Below are 16,689 nucleotides of genomic sequence, written 5' to 3' on the forward strand. Positions count from 1 at the left end.
GTGGCATTAACACGATGGGTGACCGGCACATTTTTCGCTGATGGCAAGAAATGAGTTGCAGAGACAATTCCCAGATCGTTGGACTGGACGCGGAGGAGATGTGTCGTGACCGGCTCGTTCGCCAGACTACACGCCTCTGGAGTTTTTCTTGTGGGGATTCGTAAAAGACATTGTCTACATACCTGAAGATATGCGAGGGAGAATTGTTACAGTGGAGACGCTATTCACAGTTTACACAGTGTTAATACTTTTCTGATCACACACACGTGCATAATGAAAGTTGTTTCTGTCTGAGGTACGCTGCTCAACAAAAGTTTGTACTACTATCGTAAAATATAGTCTACGATAGTAGAGGTCTCATTGACGTGGGCACTTCCAGCATTATCCACTAGATACCACTACTGGACGGTGTTTACTGCTGGCATGCTTTGAGGCCGTTTACCTGTCATGTAAACATACCACTGCCGCATGAGCACACCGCGAGCAGTCCAGCATCAACAACAGGTTCATTCGGCTTTTGTTCAGCACTGCAGTATCACGCCACGTAGATGCATACAACACTTTGATAGATTCAGGATAGTGGTTTTATTTGCATTGTAAGTAGGCTGTTTATGTTTTCTTTATGTAAGTAGGCTGTTTATGTTTTCTTATTGGCAACGTTACGTAGCGCTCTATATGAAAATCACTGGCTGTGCTGTGTGCAGTCTGTGGCTAGTGTGCATTGTTGTCTGCCATTGTAGTGTTGGGCAGCGGCAGCTGGATGTGAATAGCGCGTAGTGTTGCGCAGTTGGAGGTGAGCCACCAGAAGTGGTGGATGTGGGGAGAGAGATGGCGGAGTTTTGAAATTTGTTAGACTGGATGTCATGAACTGATATATATATTTTATGACTATTAAGGTAAATACATTGTTTGTTCTCTATTAAAATCTTTCATTTGCTAACTTTCCCTATCAGTAGTTAGTGCCTTCCGTAGTTTGAATCTTTTATTTAGCTGGCAGTAGTGGCGCTCGCTGTATTGCAGTAGTTCGAGTAATGAAGATTTTTGTGAGGTAAGTGATTTGTGAAAGGTATAGGTTAATGTTAGTCAGGGCCATTCTTTTGTAGGGATTTTTGAAAGTCAGATTGCGTTGCCCGAAAAATATTCTGTGTCAGTTTAAGCACAGTCTTGTATAAATTGTTCTAAGGGGACATTTCATATGTCGACCCTTAGCCGAGGATACCTCACTGGAATCTTCTGATTTTTTCTTGTAGTTTGTGTAATTAGTGTAGATTTTGTTTATTGCTAGCGCGTAATTGTAGAGAGAATCTCCTTTGTAGTTGCAGCCTTTCATTGTTGTACAGTAAAACAGTTGTGGTATGCATGTAGATTTGCACCAAGTATTTCGCAGCTACGCTTGCAATTAACTAGATATTATTTTCAGTGCTATGTTAATGTGTTCCCATATTTTTGCTCTTCAAATTGTGTTTTTCTGTGTTGTCGTGTGAAATAGTGTGACAATAATGGCGTGTGAAAAACGTAATTCTAGGCTCCAAAGTAAACTGAGAAATGACAGTGAAGACGAAAGCAGTGTGTTAACGCCACCATGTAATGAATTAACTAATATTCAAAGTAGTAATTTGGTAACTGTGCATAGGGAAATAGAGCGGGTGTCACATAATGGTGTAGACAGTGAAACAGGTAGTAAACAGGGAAGCATTATCGATCGATCGGTCGGCAACAGCTCGCCTCAGGAATTGGGAATGACAGAACACAATATTTCAAATACTGTAGACTCAGGTTTTGGGTTCTCACCGTTTTCTCAAATGAGTCAAGACACATTTTCCGCTTGTCAAAATGTGAATGTTGCCGGTGCAAATTCACTGACGAAAAGCACTGAGGAACATGTTTCAGACACCAGTGCATTGTTATTACAATTAATGCAACAAATGGGACAAAAGCTTCAAAAGTTAGACACAATGGAACAAAATCAGAGACAAACACAGCAACAGTTAGACACAATGGAACAACACCAGAGACAAACGCAGCAACAGTTACACACAATGGAACAAAATCAGAGACAAACACAGCAAAAGCTTCAAAAGTTAGACTCATTGGAACAAACTCTCGAACAAACACGTGAAGATTTAACTGCTGAGTTACATAACATTGAATCGAAATGTCAGAAAGTCTGTAATGACGTAAAAACACAAATTTGTGAGCCTTTCCAACCTATTTTTTCGCGTCATGAAAATGCATTACAGAATCATGAAGCAGCCATAAAAGAACTGCAAATTATTGTTTATGAAAATCATGAGACCTTGCAAGCTAAAATTGACCCAGTTGCATCTACCGATTTGGTTACGCAACTTTCAAAAACTCAAGAAAACTTAAAGGACACAGTAGATACTCTGAAAATTGGTTCAGAAAGACACATGGAGGAAATCAGTTCATTATCAGAGAAAGTAGTTGAACTTTCGGATCAGCTAAATAATTTATCTACGAAGGTAGATGATGATCTGAATGACAGAAGACCTGTAGCCATCACTGACACAGAAGAGTGCGAACAAATTAGGAAATTCAAACAAAATCAGAATCAAATTAATACGCAACACCAAAGAGAAATCCGGGAAGTACAAGATCAGCTGACACAGGTAATACAAGAATTACGTATTTCAGAGGCCACTCGCGCTCCAATACGGGAAGAGGGACATAGAAATACGGAACAGCCACAAAATAATAACTCAGGGCACTTCGGAAATTATGAAAGAAATTGGCAATGTGCACCGAATTTTGAGATGGAACCGCTGAAGCGACGTAACAATGACCGACATGCGACTCGCCAACATGATGATTTTGACTATAAGCTGTTCATTACTACACGTAAATTCAAAACGTTTAAGAATTCTGCCAACGAAATTCATCCACAAGCGTGGCTCCATCAATTCTCTCATTGTTTTCCTCCCAACTGGTCATTGGAGCACAGGTTAGAATTTATGTGTGCCTACTTGGAGAATGAACCAGCTGTAAGAATGTGATCGGTCATTCACGATTGTCACAGTGAAGGAGATTTTTATCATGGCTTCCTCTCAGCATATTGGTCACAAGCTACACAAGACCGAGTAAAACATAGCATTATAATGATGAAACATTTCGAACAATCTGAATTTTCCAGTCTTGTGAAATATTTTGAAGACATGTTGCACAAGAATCAGTACCTGTCAAACCCATACAGCCCCTCAGAACTCATCTGCATTTGCTTAATCAAATTACCTGAAGATTCATGACATATTATTTTGGCAGGACGTTGCAAAGACGACATTGAAGCTTTTCAGGGACTGTTACAAGAACTGAAAATTGACACTGACAATCGCGGAACGCGAAAGCAGGAGCACAACAATTACAGATCACATCCATCACAATTCCGCAATGACAGAAATAATATACGACAAGGCTATTCTTTCAATGTAAATCGTGACCGAAACAGACACCACCCATATGACAACTATGACGACGATGTGTATTATGCTGTTGAGGTATGTTTATGATCAATAAGCTGATGCTATATGAGGAATATGATTATGCTACGTATTTATTATGGTGAAATATTGAAGAAGTGTCGACGAATAAGCTAAGGAATAATGAGTAGTAGTTAGGGACGCTGACTTGTGAAAAAGGATGTTGGAAACCAAGAATCGTACTTTAAGAGTTATGAAATGTGTGTAAATGTGTGAATGTATCACAATGCCGGCGAAAATTTTTTGGACACTGTAATATTCATAAGATTTTGTTTCTACACATTTGCAACGCAAATTCTCGACCCGTGAAATTTTGTATATGAGACTGTCACTGTAGCGGAAACTGCTGTCGTAAATATTTCCATAAGAAAGTTAAGTGACCACCTGCACGTAATGCGTCGAGGGCACCCAGCTGTGTCAGACGCCGGGAGAACAAGTCATTAGTGAGTGCCTTCCAGAGGTACAGGTAGAAAAAAAAGGGAGGCCATTATCCTCGCTGTTGACATTCCTTTGTAGAAAGCATCGTAAATATGACATCCTCAAACTTGAAAACATGATAACACTGTGGAGCTCTTAATTTATGATATTTACTGCAATGCCGAATGAAATGATGAGAAATATTTTTATGTCTATACACCTGATTATGACTACTGTCTTTTAGTTGAAAGAAATGCCAATGGCTTGCTTTATGTATTTATTTGCTCATTTTATTTAATATCTAGTTTCTAGCTGCACTGCAGCATTGTTTAAAATAAAATTTTATGAATGTACTAATATAGATATTTTATGCCTACAGATCCAGTAAACAATGACTTTAAAAAAAAACGAAGGAGCACAAAAAGACATTTCCCTTCACAGGACTTGCATACATAATTTTCTTTTCAAGTACTTGGTAATTTCTTTTGTAGAATAATTTGTGGTGCACCACTTTAATTACATAGACATTAAGATGTGAATATACATTTCCCTTGTCTGCATTGTTGTCTTTAGTGTAATGTTTTTTTTTCTGCTTGAGCTATGTCATGTTTAGAGATAAGTTATTTCTGCTGCTGTTTGCCAGGCATAATGTTACTGAATTTGTCTTTGTATTACTCTGTTAAGCTAGTTTTACTACTGATTTATTTTTCTTGTTTGCTGCACAGTGCCTTATATTAGTTGTAATATTGCAATCGCTTTGCTAATTTCTATAATGCTGCTTGCTTCGCAAATCTACATTTTTTTTCATTGCTGTTTGCATTAATTGTTTTGTGCTGCTGCATTGCCTCGTTCCTTAGTTTAGCATCTGAGCTCAGTAGATTTAAGTTAGCTTAAGAAGGGGTAGACTATATAAGTTGCGATGAATTTGAAGAAATGCACTGAGAGGTTATACGAGAAAAATACAGAAAGCATGCTTGGATAGGATTTTTTTGGTGGAAGCAGAGGTTGAAATAAGACAAACAATCTATGGAATGAAGTTTTGGGTGGGACTGCAGTACCAAATGTTACACTGAAAACGAACCCTGTCCTTTCCTTTTGTGTTATCCCTCTATGTGTTTGTGTACCCTTGTGTATTTGTTTTCTTCCTGTCTCTGTGTAGTTTCATAGAATTTTTTCTTCTTTTAATATTAAGCTACATTCAGTATGATGAGGAATACTGTTCTCCTCAAATATAATTGCCATTAATAATATGTTATTTACCCTGTAAATATGCTTAGACATTATTTATTCTGTTTTGTTTTAATGCTCATGTGTGAAGTTGATGTTTCAATAATTATTCTGATCTTTTATGTATTTACTTATGTCATAATTCCTATAACACTGATGTATATGTTTATTTCTATTCTGTTGTAAAGCCTGTACTACAAATGTTATCTGTATTGTTACGTTCTTTAATTATGTATTTTGTACCTTTGTAATTGTGTTCTTATGTTATAAAATTGTAATTGATACCAGTTCATCATATTATTAACTTGTTAGTTACATTTCACTGCACACTTTTCTGTTGGTCATAGTATATGGACAATATGTGAGAAGTTGGGACTGTTAGTGTTGGCACGTGTGTTAATAGTTCAGCAAGGGACTGAATAACAGCATTGCTGGTTCTAAGGACAATTCCAAAAACTTTGTGAGTGCACAAGTGGTGGTTATGGACTTGCTATATTATCCGCAAGACTCTTCAATGGTGATTGTGCACCTGCACAGTCACAACAGATGGTTGCTGGCCATCTTTGCAAGGACTGCACCGGGTCTGCACCTTTGATGACTCACCAATACCACAGTCTCTACAAGGACTACAGTGAGTCTGCATCTTTGATGGCCCACCAATACCATTATTTCTACATGGACTACAGTGGGTCTACACCTTTGATGACCCACCAATACCATTATTTCTACAAGGACTGCAGTGGGTCTGCACCTCTGGTGGCCCACCAATACCATACTCTCTACCAGGACTACAGTGGGTCTGCTCTGTGATGGCCTACCTACCAATCTTCTTCAAAACGTCGAATGACTCTGCTGTGGGATTGCTCTGTTGTGGCCCATTACCTGTCAGCATGTCAAGAGTCAGCACTGTCTTTCAGTTGGAAGGACAACTCTACTTCTTCAAGACAGCATGGAAATCCACTACTTCCGTGTGCATTGTCTTTTACTGCTCAGACTTTGATAAAAGAAACGGCAGTTTTACTGTGGTGAATGATCAGGACTGTCTTTATGGACTGTGAGAAAATTTTAGCTTTTGACCAACATTGTATAAATAAGTGTGTGCATTTGATATCTTTGTTATTGTAATTATGAAAAAATTTTTCAAATCATTATTGGCCACTGCCCTAAACATGGGCATGGGGGCTATGTAAGTAGGCTGTTTATGTTTTCTTTATGTAAGTTGGCTGCTTATGTTTTCTTATTGGCAACGTTACGTAGCGCTCTATATGAAAATCACTGGCTGTTCTGTGTGCAGTCTGTGGCTAGTGTGCATTGTTGTCTGCCATTGTAGTGTTGGGCAGCGGCAGCTGGATGTGAACAGCGCGTAGCGTTGCGCAGTTGGAGGTGAGCCGCCAGCAATGGTGGATGTGGGGAGAGAGATGGCGGAGTTTTGAAATTTGTTAGACTGGATGTCATGAACTGATATATATATATTATGACTATTGAGGTAAATACATTGTTTGTTCTCTATTAAAATCTTTCATTTGCTAACTTTCCCTATCAGTAGTTAGAGCCTTCCGTAGTTTGAATCTTTTATTTAGCTGGCAGTAGTGGCGCTCGCTGTATTGCAATAGTTCGAGTAATGAAGATTTTTGTGAGGTAAGTTATTTGTGAAAGGTATAGGTTAATGTTAGTCAGGGCCATTCTTTTGTAGGGATTTTTGAAAGTCAGATTGCGTTGCGCTAAAAATATTGTGTGTCAGTTTAAGCACAGTCTTGTATAAATGTTCAAAAGGGGACGTTTCAGCATCAATTCATACACAGAAAGATGTTGCCGATAAGATACAAGCGGTGGTGGTAGTAACTTCCTATGTGACCAAACTGCTGAGGTCATCGGTCACTAGGCGTACTTACTATTTATACTAACAAACTAACTTATGCTAAGGGCAACGAACACACCCATGCCCGAGGGAGGATTCGAACCTCCGACGGGTGCAGCCAAGCGGTTACCCCGCTTCGTCCAGTTACATGTTGTTCAGAGTGTTGTTTCTAAGTGATTACATAGGCTTTCCCGGCGTAATAAGTCTTGAAAGTCTCTTCGGGTTTTCTGTCGGATCCTAAAATCAACTTGACTCGATATTTCGGCGGGTCGCCATCTTCAGGAAAATTCTGGTTCTGCTGATGAGTCCCGCTGAGAACTGACGCCAGGTTGCAAATCGACGTCGAGAACTGACGCCAGGTTGCAAATCGACGTCTTATATAGGCCACGAATCAGTACACGGCGCATCCGTCGCCCATCGCTGATGCTGCCCTCCAAGACAGGGAGGTGGCGCCGCCCTTAGTGGAACACTGATGGCAACGATATATCGCACTCAGGACGGCATTGAAGAACGTTCAATTTTGATGCGAGACAATACAGGATTCCACGTCTTGCTAAGAGGAAACCCATTGTCTCCGTTGATTAAATTATCCGCCAACCTAATTTCAATCGCCTCTTTATAGACACTGTACCAAAAAACAGAAATGTTGGCGAGTCAAGTTGATTACAGGATCGGGCAGCAAACCCGAAGAGCCTTTCATGTTGTTTCTAAGATTTGGAGAAAATACAGAGAGGCGGTAATTGTGAACGGTAGACATCGAAGTGGTCGTTCTCGTGTGACAACACCAATGGAGCATCGTTTCCTCCTAATGTCGACTCGCAGGTGCCCAACATTAGCTGCCAGAAATATTGGAAATAAATTGTCCTGGGAAACAGGGATTCGTATCTCAGACCAAACAGTGCGTAGAATGTGTCTTGATATTACTGCAATCAGTGGCCTTTTTTACATCAGGTTCAGCATGAATTTGCTAATTTGTGTTGTTTCGGTTGGCATGACGTGTCATTTATAATGACATTTGATGTGCTAGTTCTCTATAAAAATTTTGCACTAATTTCAAGAGACTTTCATTCGTCACAGTTGCAATGTTCCTCATCCATAATGGACAAAAGTTTTAGTGCGTATTAGATTGCATGACGGTGGTCTTCATTCCAGAAGACCATTGAGAAGACCTGCACTGAACCAACGAGACCGACAAGTCTAAGGACCTGGGCTCTTGCACATCAGCATTGGAGAACTGCATAATGGAGTAATGTCACTTTTGCTGACGAGTCCAGGACTGGTTCACTACCGGACACTATACGTGTTAGGGTTTTGAGAACGACTAGAGGACACTCGGTACGTCGACACGTTCAGGAAGCCCATCTGTCTGCAGGCGGAAGTGTACTGTTGTAGGTGGCATTGATGATGGGACGGGGTACCCTTTTAATTCCCTTCTGCAGCAGTTTGACTGGTCCTCGATACTTCCAAAAGGCAGTACAGACGTGAAGTTGGTGACAAATTCATACTAGCCAATGACAGAACAAGACTACTTCGTACTCTAGACGTGTCTTGGTGTCTTCAAATATGCAACATCAACAGAATGCATTGGCCAGCACAGTACCTTAGACCTGCATGCAATTGAGCATGCGTGGAACCTGTTGAAGGTGGCCATTGGACTGCGTCCGACTACCTGACAACTCTCAGGACCTCACTAGAACTGTCGCTGAGGAGAGAGACCTCATACTTCAAAATAAATTTGATAGTCTTATCCAGAGCCTGCCACACGAAGTGGAAGAACTCATCAGTGTCTGGATGGGACACACAACTAAAGTCTGATAATCATCATGATCAGATAAAGATTTTCAGCGTTTTTGTTTCTAAAATGTGCACTTAGGAGGGAGCCTGCTTTGTTTTGTAACTATTTTTTGCACTTTTAAAACTTTTCTTATGTCTTGACCACACTTTCAATATTTCCAACGACATCTTACGCGTTGCGACATGCCGTCATTTTCAAAGGCAGTGATATGCCAATCATACAAAATTATTTTAGCAGATACATTGTATCACGTCAACATTCTCATTCACGAGACAAGTGCAAACAAACAACTGTCGGAACGCGTAAGTTGTCGTTGTAAATAACAAAAGTGTGGCCAGCACATAAGGAAAATTATTAAAGTGCATCAAAATGGCCCCTTCATCTCACAGCATTTTCATGCAAATTGCAGCAAATGACTTTTTTGTAACCAATCGAGATCGTTCTGGTTTTTGGAAAAAAATTATGTTTATTTTGTTAATAAGGTGTTGTACAAACTTCAAAGGGTGTTCTCTAACAAGTCATTGCAATAAACTCTGTGATATTCCAAAGTTTTGTTGAGTTGTGTCGGTGGTATTTCATCATTTGAAAAAGTAGATATAAACATTATGATGTTTTCTATAGTATGACAAATGATATGTTTCCTGTATCTAGAGACCTGAAGATAGTGGGTCGTATCAGCTAAATCGGTCCCAAGTAAATAAAACTAATATATACAGCTGAGACTGTTACCAGTATTGCTCATAAAAATGTAGCAGTTTGTTTCCCAATTGCCATGAGAATGTGGGTGCACAGAAGCCAGTCGACTGTAGTGAATGGCTCGAAAGTAGCCAGAAGATAGAAGATAGTTGCAGGGATCGGCAGCATATTGACGAAGTAAAGAAATGCAAAAGTATTCCGCATAAATAGGCGACCAAACCAAGAAAACTATATAATTACACTGTAGTCGACAAACCCTTGGAACTACTGTAAGATATCCATGAGTGACAATCGGGGCGACCTAAATTGGAATGACCACATGAAACAAACGGACGCAAAAATGTTAAGGAAATATGAATCATGCACGAAGAAATAGGATTACAAAACTTGTTCGACCAATTCTTGAATACTGTTCATAAGCCCTTACTCGATTGGATTAATAGAAGGGACATATGAGGTCCAAGTAAGAGTGGTACGTTTCGTTACAGGATCACTCAGTCGGCAGATCATTACCAAGCCCCTCACCAGACTACGGTGACAAACACTAGAGGTCGACAGCAATTCCTTGCAAGCGCCACTGGTGAATGGAATAACGAAGGAGTAAACAGATAGTGGTACTAAAATGTTATCCGGAACACACCGCAACATCAATTGTGGAATGTGGAAGTAAATGCACAGTTTATTTGACTGTTGTAGGCACAAGCTAACGGGTGAGCAGGGGACAATGAAACAAGCAAAATGTCGTATTTAACACGTCTATAAATCAACTACGTATTCCGATTGATTACGTGTGCTCCTTATAACGGAGTCCCCGAGGATCCGAACTACAGATACGCGCTTGTGAACACACATTAAATGTGTTTCTTATGGGCATCGTTCATGTGAAGGCAGGCTTCAGCACATCTGCTGACAGATGCCCATGCACATGCCCAAGAGTGTTCCTCAATGCATTGGCAACCATCCACCATGCGTTCCTGAAGTACATCAGCACTATAAACAGAGCTATTAAATATCCCCACAAAAAAGTCTTACGTGTTTAAGACAAGGGTCCTGCGAGGCCAAGATATTGGCGAGTTACGACCAATACACTTGTCGAACATACTCGCTATCTAATCCCGGACAGCCTCATGATAATGTGCTGCTTCACCTTCATGCATGTACCATATACTGTAACGACACAAATATTGCTACTACCACAACAGTAAATTTCCATCCACGGAATTTTTTCCATAATAACATATCTTTGTAACAGTTGGCAACGTGTAGGTACTTGTGTGCTCCCATGGTTAAAGAGGTGCGGCGTAGAGCACATCTAATACGCGCATACGCCATCTAGTGGGTGTAACGAGAACTAATGTTGTGAAACGACGGTAATATAAAAAGTGACTGTAGCATGCTGCCTCCTCGTGGCTAGAGTTGTAACTAATGATGCTGTAGACGTTCACAAATCATATTTCTGCGTACACAACTATTTATTGTTTTATATACTTTGTAAAAAGGACTATATTATTATGAATATTGCACACTGGACTCGCATTCGGGAGGATGACGGTTCAATCCCGTCTCCAGCCATCCTGATTTAGGTCTTCCGTGATTTCCCTAAATCGTTTCAGGCAAATACCGGGATGGTTCCTTTGAAAGGGCACGGCTAATTTCCTTCACCATCCTTCCCTAACCCGAGCTTGCGCTCCGTCTCTAATGACCTCGTTGTCGACGGGACGTTGAACATCACTAACCTAACCTAACCTAACCTATTATGAATATTGTGTGTATTTCTCATTATTAGGAAACATGGCTTTAGTGTTAAGGAATATTCTGCACAGAAATCGCCATGGATGTATTGGAGCTACCATATCCCACCTTATTTTCAGTAACTCTAGTACAATATAGAGTGTTCCAGTTCAGACCTGGTGAGCTGGAGACGTGATGTGTGTGTGTGTGTGTGTGTGTCTAGTGTTAACTGAGCTAAATATGAGGGATACAGAAGATGTAGAATGCTGCATTTCCACAATAAGAGTAGCTAAACTAATACGTGTAATTATCCAAGATGAAGTGTGCTCTAATTTATTACAAAATATATGCCGGATATGTTGTGGTGTCGTGAGCTCTGCAAAACTTCAAGATACATGGTACTGGCCATTAATCCAAAGGAGAAAGCAGTGTCATTCACAGCCACAAAAGTGTAAGTTGTGAAGTGCATTTTACGGTATCATTTTTAGGGAAGCTTGGAAATAGCCCACCACACTAGAGGAAGACATGTTTATTTGCGTATGAGTTTTTGTGTAATTCAAACATATTTGAGTTACGAAAGCCATGCTCTATTCTGATTTTCGCGTTACGTAACAATTATTTGAGGTATTCTAAAAGCAAACTCTTTTAGAGTGTTATTAGATGTGTAGACAGGAAAAGATCTATTCTTCCTATGACAGTGTGTGTTAAACTGTTTACATCTTGCAGTGATAAAAACTGGTAGGAATCTTAATGTAAATATGTGCCAATTATTAACTGAGCTGATACGTAAATTAAGAACCAACTAAATCCTCTTACGTGTTTCTGATGCTGAACTAAAGAACATTGCACCGCAAGGTAATGTGAAACATTTATTGTTGTTAAAAGCGCTGTGGTTGATAATACTTAACGGAAATTCTCGGTTTACGTGGGACGAAATAATATTCTGCTTATTCAGAGTTAGGTTCAGGAGTAAAATCTAAATAAGTTAACGTGGTATGAAACAAATGTTCATAAATGTACAGTTACAAAATCTGTCACCACAGTAAGCTAAACATCTTCCGTGGTTAACAGCTTTCTACAAATTGTTGACACGTCCCCTTAGAAAAAATTAAAAATGACAGTGCTGGAAAACCTCTTACGGTATTTGATTTTCAAACAGCTGAGCAAAACTGAACGTACTCAGACATTTCTCTCTTTACTTATTCTGATCATCACTAAACTCACACACAACATTTTTAGCGCAACGCATTCTGACTTTCAATAATCCCTACAAAAGAATGGCCCTGCCATGAATCACTTACCTCACAAATATCTTCGTTGCTCGAACTACTGTAATACAACGAGCGCCAATATTGCCAGATAAATAAAATATTATAACTACTGAAAGCACTAACTACTGATAGGCCTAGTTAGCAAATGAAAGATTTTGATAGAGAACAAACAATGTATTTACCTTAATAATGTTCAAAAGTCATCATATATATATCAATTCATGACAACCATCTTCACAAACTTCCTTTTCTGGCGGACACACGTCCAGATCGTCTGCTTATAGTAACCTCTGTAAACTCTGGCATCTCTCTCTCCACATCCACCACTGCTGGCGGCTCACCTCGAATTGTAGTACGCTACGCGTTGTTCGCATCCAACTGCCCAAACACTACAATAGCGAATGTTCCAACAATGCCAACCAGCCGCAGACTGAACACAGCACAGTCAGTGATTTTCATACAGAGCGCGACGTGGCGTTACCAACATAAAAACCTAAACGGCCTACTTACATTGTCTTACATTCAAAGTAATTATTTGTGTTGATTTTATGTAGATTTGCCCGTTAGGCATTGATGCCCGTGAAGTATGATCCTCAAAGGCAGTTTTTATAAAGTTAGTCAGCTTTCTTCTACATTCAGTTTGCTATTACTACTTATTCATGTATAACTCATCGTGTGGTAGTGTACAGTCTATGTCTAAACAGAGAGCAATCAGTAGCTTTACTGCTGAGGAGTTAATGTACATGATCGTTCCCCGTTTTTTCGAGTCCGATTGTCAAACACGGCCCTTAGATCAATTACCGTTCCTAATACAAAATTGAAAGGAGAGAGGACGCCACAATACATATCCTTTTACCATAAAGGACATCATTTAAATATTGAGATTGTGGTAAAATTCTCATGACTGCAAATGAGAGTACGTTGCACTGGGGATACGTTAGGTTTCCAGACCTATGTTTACTAGGGTTATTTGCTTGTTTCATTGTCGTTACTGGTCCCTTTCGTTTGTACATGTAAAAATCAAACGCCCTGTAGAAGTGAACACTAGACTTGTACGCGGGAGGACTCAGCCTAAATCCCCATCTGACCATTCAGTACCCAGGTTTTTGCACTTTTCCTACATTGTGTAAAGCAGATGTCACGTTTGTTCTTTCAAAAGCGCACAGACCCTATCCTTCCGCAGTCAGAACTTTTGCTCCGTCTCTTATGACTTTATCTTCCATTCGACTTTGAAATATAAACTTCCTTCCTTTGTTTTTTCGATATCCATGAGTCATCAAACTTTGAAGTTCCTTCATTTCTGTAGTTACAAAAGTTGTGAAACACTAACTTTAAGAGTGCGAACAGCTCCTTATTAAATGACACGTTGAGTCCACTGTTAAAGACTGTTCTGACCATTTTTATTCCTCCGTTATTTCTTTATCTGTTGCAAATAAAAGAACTTTTGAAAAACTGAAGACTAATTTATATCAACCCTTTCATAGTGCCTAGTATGTTACGAAAGAATGGTGCCCATCGAGTCTTCACTACATGAGTTCAGCTAAGAAGTCAAATAAGAAAAATGGTCTGCAATTCGGTATCAGCTGCACTGCGGGTAAAGCATGAAGTTCTCTAACGGTACTTCATTTATTTCACACCTCTAACAGCGCACAATATTGATCTTGCGTCGCATGCTATAACAGACGTACATGCAATTTGCCAAATTATTCACTTGCGTGCTTGCTTAATAACGGCAGCTCATTACAAATATTTGAAAATTGCGCACTGTTAATTAACTGAACACTCATAGACATGTCATTTACAGGTAGATTACCTTTCTACTTCAGTTAATGTGTCACAGAGTGAAGGATAATTTTACACTATTTCAGATGAGCTAGCAGTAACATAAACAGTTACGTATTGGAATACATTCAGGCTGTTGATTTTCTGTTTGCTCCGACAGGCTGCATTCTGGCGTAGCACAAGGCCACTGAAACTCGGAGACGGGAAAAACCAGTCTGATTGTTTGGTGGCTACACAACCGTACAAATTGTAAACTTCTGTTTAATGTCAAATACCAGGGTGCAAACTGTAATATGAACATCTTAAAGTAACTGTCTCATATGCATTAAATTTTATTTACATATAATATATGTTGTCCATCATATGTCATAGCAGCCACTCCGTGTACAGCAATTTCAACGTCTCTTATGACCTCACCTTCAGCTGTGCAACGTATATGCAGAAGATTGTCGAGATGTTAGATGTCACCTACACAAATTTTAATCGATGTCACTTCTACTTACTGCAGCATCTGGTGAACAAACTCACCAATCATTGTGTTTTTCGCTACAGTTTTAAAATTCCACCTTCCACTTAGCGCGACTATGTCGTTCATAAAAGTCAAAGCGACGCTCTTTTGGAATCCGGTGACGGGAAGCAATATTGTTGTCAAGGACATTAATGGTAGCTTACTTACGTTATAAGACGAAATGTACTGCAAAATTTAAAATCTTAACATGGTTGGAGACAGTCACTGTAACGTATCCTTCGGGCAAAAGCAGGATAAAAAAAGCCAAATCAGTTGCAATGGTGCAAACTTTATTGAAAATCCCTTGACCTAGGTTTCGACGTCTCATTCAGAAGTATCAGTGATTAATACTGGTTGTACGATGTGAAGGTACGAGGTCTGTTCAAAAATTCTGAAACATTCATAATTTTGCGTGAATAATTTGTTGGAGCGAAATGCTGTTGGCATCCCTCAGCACGCCTGTGTTTAATTTAATGTGTAACTGCAGGAAGTTTCACTGTTGTGTGTCTGTTAGTTATCGTTCAGTGCTGTATTGAGTATAACGTTGTATCGCCCAGTTTACGAATTTCGAGATGGCAGAGTTAGAGGAGCATCTTGTCTGTACAAAATTTTGCGTGAAGCTCAAGAAAATCTTTATAAAAACGCATCAAATGATGCAGGAAGCCTACGGTAACGAATGCTTAAGCAAAAATGCTCGTCAGATCAGGTCAAATGTCAAAGTTATGCTGATAGTTTTCTTTGACTTTGAAGGCTTAGTTTACCAAACATTTGTGCCACAGAGACAAACTGTTAATCGATGGTGTTGCGACGCCTGCGAGAAAATATGGTAAGGAAACGGCCTGAAATGTTGCGACACAGTTCACTGCTCTTGCATCGCGATAACGTACCATCACATTCATCCCTGTTGGTGCGTGACTATCGAACAAAAAACGAAATCACTGTACTGCCTCATCCTCCGTACTCAGCAGATCTGTCTCCTGCGGATGTTTCTCTATTTACAAAGTTGAAAATCCCGTTGAAAGTACGAAGATTTACAACGATAGGCCAGATAAAATACGCAGACGGTGGTTCGCGAGAGGCGCACCAAGGTAGCTTCGTATCTAGCTGTTATGCCGAATAGCTAATCATTTAACTAACGTAGCATCACGTAACGAATGTTAACCGTCGATCTTCTGAAGGAGACGTTTTTAAACGCGTCGAAACTTGGGTCCACTGATTTTCAATAAACCTTGTAATATTGCAACTGATATTGACTGTTGTTTCAGCTGTTCCTACACGAGGTCTATCGAAAAAAATAAATAAATAAAAAATAAAAGATAATTCTTAGGTTCGCAAGCATATCAGGCACACACACGAAGCGGTGGTTACATACGCGGCATAAGTAGATTACAACAATGGCTTTTAATCTCTACGCGCTTAAACAAATAGTTGAACACGCCCTACGTAGGACCTATATTTCTCTGGCGCAGGTGGTCCCACAAATAAATTAGAGAAAGCCTAATTTCCTCAGTTTCGAACGTCATTTTCACAATTACCCTTGGCTGTAAGACAAATGGCGGAACTGAAAATCACCTTATAGTAATTCCCAACTGGAATCATCTCTGTCCCACTATTCGCTCACATGACTTAGGCTGATCAGAACTGTGTTGTACAATGGTTCGCATTTCAAATAATTCGCTTGACCCTTCGGAACAGTGAATCAAAAGCAAGAGCGTGCTAGATTTCCCTCCCCCCCCCCCCCCCCTCCGTCACCATTGCATTGTATAATGTTTATCACAGAACGTAAGTAAACATAATATTCTAAAAACGTGACTGTTGTAAAAAGTGGGCAATAAAATCGTTGACAAGCTGTCGATTTTCGATCATTGATATTTATGCATTAAATCCAAAGGATTTCAATCTGACTTTAT

This window comes from Schistocerca cancellata, chromosome 8, assembly GCF_023864275.1.
Source record: "Schistocerca cancellata isolate TAMUIC-IGC-003103 chromosome 8, iqSchCanc2.1, whole genome shotgun sequence".
In the NCBI taxonomy this organism is placed as follows: Eukaryota; Metazoa; Arthropoda; class Insecta; order Orthoptera; family Acrididae; genus Schistocerca; species Schistocerca cancellata.